This window comes from Chiloscyllium plagiosum, chromosome 13 (genome assembly GCF_004010195.1).
Source record: "Chiloscyllium plagiosum isolate BGI_BamShark_2017 chromosome 13, ASM401019v2, whole genome shotgun sequence".
In the NCBI taxonomy this organism is placed as follows: domain Eukaryota; kingdom Metazoa; phylum Chordata; class Chondrichthyes; order Orectolobiformes; family Hemiscylliidae; genus Chiloscyllium; species Chiloscyllium plagiosum.
Window position 1 is genome coordinate 78,450,092 of NC_057722.1, and position 8,748 is coordinate 78,458,839.

Sequence of the window (8,748 nt, forward strand, 5' to 3'; positions counted from 1 at the left end):
ATTCCTAGAGGCCTGGCACTCCAACCACAACGCCATAAACAAACACATAGATCTAGATGCCATCTATCAACCCCTCAGAAAACAAACAGGAAATGACATCACCCCAGGAACCCCATCCAGGAGAAAGGTATAAATAGAAAGCAGGAGACAACAGCTTCGCTTCACTTGGAGGTCGCCACTGATGATGTTACCTAGCCAGGTAATGAAACGTCTGGATATCAAACCTACAACTCAGCAAGCAAACCCACACCCTAAACCGCTCCCCCCCCCGCCCAAACACTCAGGACAGCAAGTTTCCTTCTCTAAAGGACATTTGTGAACCTGATAGGCTTTTGCAGCAATCAACAGTAGTTCCATGTGATCACATTAGGCATGCCAGAACTTTGAGAGTTGGGGGGCTGGCGTGAGTGTGGTGGCCATCACTAAGGAGGAGGTGTTGGGAAGCTGAAAGGCCTGAAGGTGGATAAATCACCCAGACCAGATGGACTACACACCAGAGTTCTGAAGGAGATAGGGGAGGAGATTGTGGGGGTGCTGGTGGTGGTCTCTCAGGAATCAGTGGAGAGGGTAATGAGCAGGTTAGACAAAGGAGAGTTAGTGGACATGACCTATTTGGATATCCAGAAGGCCTTTGACAAAGTACCTGCTAGGAGGCTGCTAAAGATAAAAGCCCATGGTGTAAGAGACAAGGTACTGGCATAGATAGAGAATTGTCTGGCAGAGGGAGAGAATGTGGATAAAGGGTCTTTCGGGATGGCAGCCACTGAACAGTGGAGTTCTGCAAGGGGTCAGTATTGAGACCACAACATTACACATCACTGAGATTATTGTTGCTAAGTTTGCAAATGTCAAAGATAAGATGGAGGGATGGGTAGTGTTGAGGAAGCAGTGAGGCTACAGAAGGACTTGGGACAGGCGAGGAGAGTGGGCAAAGAAATGGCAAATGGAATACAATGTGGCAAAGTGTGAGATTATAACTTCTGGGGGAAGACTAGAGATGTAGACGCTTCCGCAGGGAGTGGGCCCCTGGCGGTGGCATGGCGTGGGCTGAGAAGCCCAGAGTGGGACACTGTCTCTGGGGGATGGTGTGGGTCGGTGTAGCCCAGAGTGAGACACTCTCTCTGGGGCACGGTGTGGGCTGGTGGAGCCAGGAGTAGGACACTCTGGGGCACGGTGTGGGCTGGTGTAGCCAGGAGTAGGACACTCTCTGGGTCCCGGCATGGGCTGATGTAGCCAGGAGCGGGACACTCTGGTTAGACTGTTCTCCATGGCTGAGAGGAGATTTGATCGAAGTTTTTAAAATAGTGAGCAAGCTGGATGGAGTTGATAGGGAGATGGTGTTCCTGCTCTTAAAGAGAACAAGAGGGCATAGATTTAATGCCATCTGCAAAAGAAGTTAGGACAATGCCAGAATACGTGCTCTCACTCAGTAAGTCGTTTGGGTACAAACTGCACTACCTGCAATTACATAGGTTCAACGGAGACATTCAAGAGGGCATTGAATGATTATTTGTTTAGAAATATGAGGAGGCGATGGCCTAGTGGTATTATTGATGGGCTGTTAATCCAGAGACCCAGCTAATGTTCAGGGGACCTGGGTTCGAATCCCGCCATGGCAGTTGGTGAAAATCCAGTAAAAGTATGGAACTAAGACTGGAATGATGACCATGAATCCACGGTCAATTGTCGGAAAAACCATCAGGTTCATTAGGGAAGGAAGCTGCCATCTTTATCCGGGTTGACTCTTAACTACTGTCTGGGCAATAATGGCACAACATGATGCGACCGTGAAATGCCATCTAGCTCATCGTCCCTTCAGTGGCCTCACATCTATAATAATGGCGCTCTCATCCCTCGAATGAATGAAAAGAACTTTTTTTAAAAAGTGTGCAACAGTGGGCTGTAACGTCTCCGCAATTCTGCCATTTGTATTACTGTTCTTGATCATTTAACTTGATTGAAGTTTGAATTATTTTACACTTTCCTTGTAGATTCTTCATATCCTTTCTTACCGTGGACTCCTCTGCTGTCTGTATACTTCCTGTATACCTCTTTCCCAACCTTTGATGTTCCCTTCATCCATGGAGTCCCACTAATATTTACTTTGCTCTTTGCTGTTAGTGGAATATAATCTCCCCTACACTCTGAGGTGCCTTTGAAAAATATTTTCCACTTTTGTTTGCCGATGTAGTTTCTAATTTTATTTTCCCAGGTTCCATTCTCCTGCCTATTATTGTGAAATGTTATATTACAGGAACTCTATTGTATCTGAAGAGAGTAACCCAAAAGTTGGGAGGTTCAGTAATTACTAAAGTTTGGCGCAGGATAGTCAGAACCAGGAGCTCATCTCAGTATGGACTGTGGTCATTCAAGGAGGCCATGCCTCCTCAGCTTGCCCCGCACTTGATCTGTGGTTCCCCTCAAACTGCACATTGTGTTTCTCTAATGGACAGAGAAGTCTCTGGCCCTTTGTGGACCATACCAACCCAGGTTGGATCGAGAAAAGGTCACGACAGGTATTTACTGGATATTGTTCCAACACTTACATTTTTTTAAAGTTGGTAACACTTCTGTTGCCTGACCACCTCTCAATCCTGCTAATGAATTATCCACTAATTCCAGGAGCCCTTAACAATTACAAATGAAAACCTTTCAAGTGCAAAAATAACAAAGATCTGTGAATGCTGGAAGTCAGAAACGAAAACAGAAATTGCTAGAAAAGCTCAGCAAGTCTGGCAGCATCTGAGGAGAGAAATCAGAGATAACTTTTCAGATCCGGTGACCCTTCCTCAAAACCTTTCAAGTGCATGTTGTCTTCTAATTTACTATTGGCTAAAAAATACTAACAAAATAACAGCCCATCAATGCATTTCATAAATTTCAGTTACTCTTAACAGGATTACATCACCTATGGTCATACTTGGCTTTTTTTAAAAAGATATTTTTGAAAAAAGTATATCTCAAATTGCAATTTTGTATGTTTCTTTGCATAATCTTCCCTAAGCAAATTGTTCCACTGCTTATAAATGAGCCACAGGATGACTAATATGTTAATATAAAAACAACTATGTTATCATATAAAGTCGCCCTAGTCCCAACTGATCATAGGACTGCTCTCTCAGTAGACAGACACAGATACGATTGTAGTGATTTAAACGGGTCACCGTGCCCCAGGAGAGGTTGAGAAGGAGAGTCCTTCATGGTAACCTCAGTTAGTGCAGGAATCAAATGCAAAGCTGTTGGTGTCAACATAAGATACTGAAAAGTGGCACATAAAGTTTATGTGTGCATATATAAAGCAGTGGGAATTAGGAGAAAATCCCTTTCTGTACAGTAATAACAAACTGTGAGAATACATTGTTCCACCAAATGTCAAATGTACCTGAACTCTATATTTATGAGATATGGAACAGAAAATATTGCAATTTTACATCATAGATTTATTTGGTCTGCATGTCAAGGGATACCTTTTACACAATGGCTACACATTTGAATTGTTAGACTGACCTCAAAGATGGCCAGATCATAGATATGATGGGGCTCTGCTTATCCTATTATTATACTTTAACCTTTTCTACTAACTGAAAACCTTAATTTACAGAGTGTTTATTTCAGGTTGCTGCTGTTATTTAATAGACTTTTGCTTAGTGTCACACCTTGTTCGATGACACACCTGTGAAACCTTTGAAATGTTTGATTTAATAAAACTATACACGGGCTTTTCCAATTTGAGTACTGTCTCACATCTTTGCAATTTCAACTTTAAATGCAAGCTACCAAAGCTACAACCTCTGTGTCGGGAATAGTGATTCAAATTATTGCACATTGCTTACTGAAAGTTCAGGAAAACACAATTTTTCTCCTCTGTTAGCAATTGAAATTTTTAACTCCTTGTTCACTCAACTTTAAGCCACTCAAGTTGCCTCTGCTTTCTATAATTGATCTGCTAATTGAAGACAGAACAGATTGATTGAGAATTGTTCTTGGTCTGACTGACAGATCCATGTCCTTGCTGTGCTTCTGGAAACAGGAATTTTCAATCTAGAGTCCTAGAGATGTGCAGCACAGAAAGAGACCCTTTACTCCAACCTGTCCATGCCAACCAGATATCCAAAATTAATCTAGTCCCATTTGCTAGCATTTGGCCCAAGTCCCTCTAAATCCTTCCTATTCATATACACATCCAGATGCCTTTTAAATATTGTAATGGTACCCTCCTCTGGCAGCTCATTCCATGGATATAGATTTGCTTGCTGGGCTGGAAGGTTCAATTTCAGATGTTTTGCCACCATACTCGCTAACATCTTCAGTGGGCCTCTGAATGAAGCACTGGTGGTGTAGCCTGCTTTCTATTTATATGTTTGAGTTTCCTAGGGTTTGTGATGTCATTTCCTATTCTTTTTCTCAGGCACAGTTAATGGAATCCAAGTCAACATGTTTGTTGATAGAGTTCCGGTTGGAATACCATGCTTCTACGAATTCTCATGCGTGTCTCTGTTTGGCTTGACCTAGGATGGATGTGTTATCCCAGTCAAAGTGGTGTCTTTCGTCATCCGTATGTAGGATACTATGGATGAGGAAGGACACCACTTCGACTGGGACAACACATCCATCCTAGGACAAGCTAAACAGAGACACGCACGAGAATTCCTAGAGGCATGGCATTCCAACTGGAACTCTATCAACAAACATTGACCTGGACGCCATTTACAACCCCCTGAGAAAAGAACAGGAAATGACATCACCAACCCAAACATATAAATAGAAAGCATTAAACATCATCAGTGCCTCGTCCAGAGGCTTAATGAAGATGTTACCGAGTATGGTGACAAAATGACTGAAAATGAACCTTCCAGCTCAGCGAGCATACCTACATCCAGAACCTCAACCTAAGCTACGAATCTTCTCAAAACTCACTAGCTTATTCTATACATACATCACCATCTGCATGAAAAAGTTGCCCTATAGGTCCCTTTTAAATCTTTCCCCTCTCACCCTAAACCTATGCCCTCTGGTTCCCCCAGCTCGGGGAAAAGACCTTGTCTATTTACCCTATCCACGCCCCTCATGATTTTATAAACCTCTATAAAGTCATCTCTCAGCCTCCGACACTCCAGGGAAAATAGACCCAGCCTATTCAACCTCTCCCTATAGATCAAATCCTCCAAACTTGGCAACATCTTTGTACATCTTTTCTGAAATGGTTGTGGAGATTATGCTTTAACCAAGTCTTCATGTAATTTTGATAGTGAGATGGGGTGTCACAGAATTAAGTAATTTAAGTTATCCAATAGATTAAAAAATAACCTAATGGTGGATGTTATATAGCCTGGATCTATAAAGACCTCATTTCAAAGGAGCACAAAGAACATAGGGATTTAGAAGTCCTGTGGCGTTGGCTCGAAAATCATCTGTTAAAAACTGAAATACTGTTGACTGAGAAGCTAAAGAAAATTCTGAAAGGGTTCTAATTTTCAAGGAACACAGGTTTGAGGTCACCATCTGTGAGACCTTGAAACCCATTCAAGGAGAGATAATAGTTAACATCTGGACCAGGGAAAGGAAAATCATGGGATAATACCATTGGGTTCATTGGTCATTTAAAGGACACTGAGTGAGGCTTGAGAACCAAAAAGGATTTAGACAAATAAAATTAAACTCAACAAGTTTCACAAGGACAGTTGGAGTTACAATGATATTTTTCTCGAGTCACAAGAGCCATAGAGCTGAACAGCATGGAAGCAGACCTTTCAGTCCAACTCGTCCATGCCAATCAGATATCCTAATCTACTTCTGTTTGCCAGCACTTGGCCCATATCCCCCTAAAGCCTTGCTGTACAGATAACCATCCAGATGCCTTTTAAATGCTGTATCACCCTCTTCTTGAAAATGTTGCCCCTTAGGTCCCTATTAAATATTTCCCCTCTCAATTTAAACCAATACTCTAATTCTGGATTCCCCCACTCCAGGGAAAAGACCTTGTCTATTTATCCTATCCATGATTTTATAAACCTCTATAAGGTCACCCCTCAGCCTCCTACCCAATACTCTGACCAATAAAAGAAAGCATACCAAACGCCTTCTTCACTATCCTATCTACCTGTGACTCCACTTTCAAGGAGCTATGAAGCTGCACTTCAAGGTCTCTTTGTTCAGCAACGCTCCTAGGACCTTACCATTAAGTGTATAAGTCCTGCTAAGAGTTAATTTCCCAAAAATGCAGCATAGAGTCATAGAGATGTACAGTATGGAAACAGACCCTTTAGTCCAACCTGTCCATGCCGATCAGATATCCCAACCCAATCTAGTCCCACCTGCCAGCACCCGGCCCATATCCCTTCAAACCCTTCCTATACATATACACATCCAAATGCCTCTTAAATGTTGTAATTGTCCCAGCCTCCACCACTTCCTCCGGCAGCTCATTCCATACACGTACCACCCTCTGCGTGAAAAAGTTGTCCCTTAGGTCTCTTTTATATCTTTTCCCTCTGACCCTAAACCTATGCTCTCTAGTTCTGGACTCCCGAACCCCAGGGAAAAGACTTTACCTATTTACTCTATCCATACCCTTCATGATTTTATAAACCTCTATAAGGTCACCCCTCAGCCTCCGACGCTCCAGGGAAAGCAGCCCCGGCCTGTTCATCCTCTCCCTATAGCTCAAACCCTCCAACCCTGGCAACATCCTTGTACATCTTTTCTGAACTCTTTCAAGTTTCACAACATCTTTCTGATAGAAGGGACATCAGAATTGCAAACAATATTTCAAAAGTGACCTAACCAATGTCCTGTACAGCCGCAACAACTCCCAACTCCTGTACTCAATACTCTGACCAATAAAGGAAAGCATACCAAACGCCACCTTCACTATCCTATCTATATGCGACTCCACTTTCAAGGAGTTATGTTAAAGGAAGTTGTTTTCAAAGATCAAGAATTACTCAGGAGAAAAATGGTAACTAAGCATAAAATGGATTAATACTAGGAAAGAACAAACCCACATATTGAGATGTTCATACAATTTAGGTGTATAGATTTGCTTGCTGAGCTGTAGGTTTGATATCCAGATATTTCATTACTTGGCTAGGTAACATCATCAGTGGCGACCTCCAAGTGAAGCGAAGGTGTTGTCTCCTGTTTTCTATTTATATGTTTATCCTGGATGAGGTTCCTTGGGTTTGTGGTGATGTCATTTCCTGTTCATTTTCTGAGAGGTTGATAGATGGTATCTAGATCTGTGTGTTTGTTTATGGCGTTATGGTTGGAGTGCCAGGCCTCTAGGAATTCTCTGGCATGTCTTTGCTTAGCCTGTCCCAGGATCGATGTGTTGTCCCAGTCGAAAAAACCACCATTTTGACTGGGACAACACATCGATCCTGGGACTATATTTCAAAAACTATATTTCAAGGTTTCTCAAAGAGGTTTGTGGCACAGTGGTAGTGTCCCTACCTCTGTGTCAGAAGGTCCAGGTTCAAGTCTCACCTTCTCCAGGGGTATATAATAACATCTCTGAACAACTTGGTTGATACGTAACTGTGTCTGAGCCTCTGGATGCTCTTGTTCACTGAGCTGCTGACATTTGCCTGTATTGTGGTAGTGTCTACATCAGGAGGCTTTGGTTCTAGCCCTCATTTGCTTTGTAATGACATCACTGATCGGGTTGATTAGAAATACCTGTCACCAGTTTTAAAGGTCAGGATTGGCCAAAAGCTAATAGTGAATTAAGAATCCTGCCAGGGATGACTATATTTCAGATTGGTCCGGTCCGCACGCTGGGTGGGCGATGTTGATGTGGAGGGTCCCGATTTAGGTATGTCTGACTTACAAATGTGATCTCATATGGGGATGCATATAAAGATGTGACATTCAAACACTTACAAACTGCTTCTTTACATTGTCCTGCGCTGAGCTCCCACTTGCGATTAAATTGACTTGCAATCAGACCCGAGGATGGAACCAGTCGCAGCCTGTATTCATTTTTCTCAGTGTGTGTCATAGAGATGTACAGCACGGAAACAGATCCTTCGGTCCAACTCGTCCATGCTGACCAGATACCCTAAATTAAGTGCTTTGATATATTTTACCAAAAGGTAAATGTTTTACTTTTTTTGAAGTGTGTTAAATGCTTACATGATAGCATTTTTAATTAAATTGAATGTATACGGCTGGAATGGTGTCACTGTAACCACACCTATGGTTTCTTTTTTATGCATTTTGTGGGAACCTTGCTGAGCCAACATTTATTGCCCGTCCCTAGTTGCCCCTTGAGAAGGTGGGGTTGAGCTGCAGTCCTTCTGCTATGTGTTGACCCACAAAGCCCTTAGGGAGGGAATTCCAGGATTGGGACCCAGTGACAGTGAAGGAGCACCGATATATTTCCGAGTCAGAATGCCGAGGGGAACCTGAAGGTGGTGGGTATTCCTGTGTATCTGCTGTCCTTGTCCCTTTAGAGGGAAGTGGTGGTGGGTTTGGAAGGTGCTGTCTGAGGATCTTTGGTGAATTTCTGCAGTCCATCTTGTTGGTAGTACATACTGCTGCGATTGAGCATTGTTGGTGGAGAGAGTGGATGTTTGTGAATGTGGTGCCAATCAAGCAGGCTGCTTTGTCGTGGATGGTGTCCTGTGTGTTGTCGGGGCTGCACCCATCCAGACAAGTCTATCCGAGAGAAACTGTTTATTACTGTTTTAAAGCCTTCTGCTCAAGAGGTAAAGCAAAATGTAAAAACACCAGTCCATATCCCCAAAA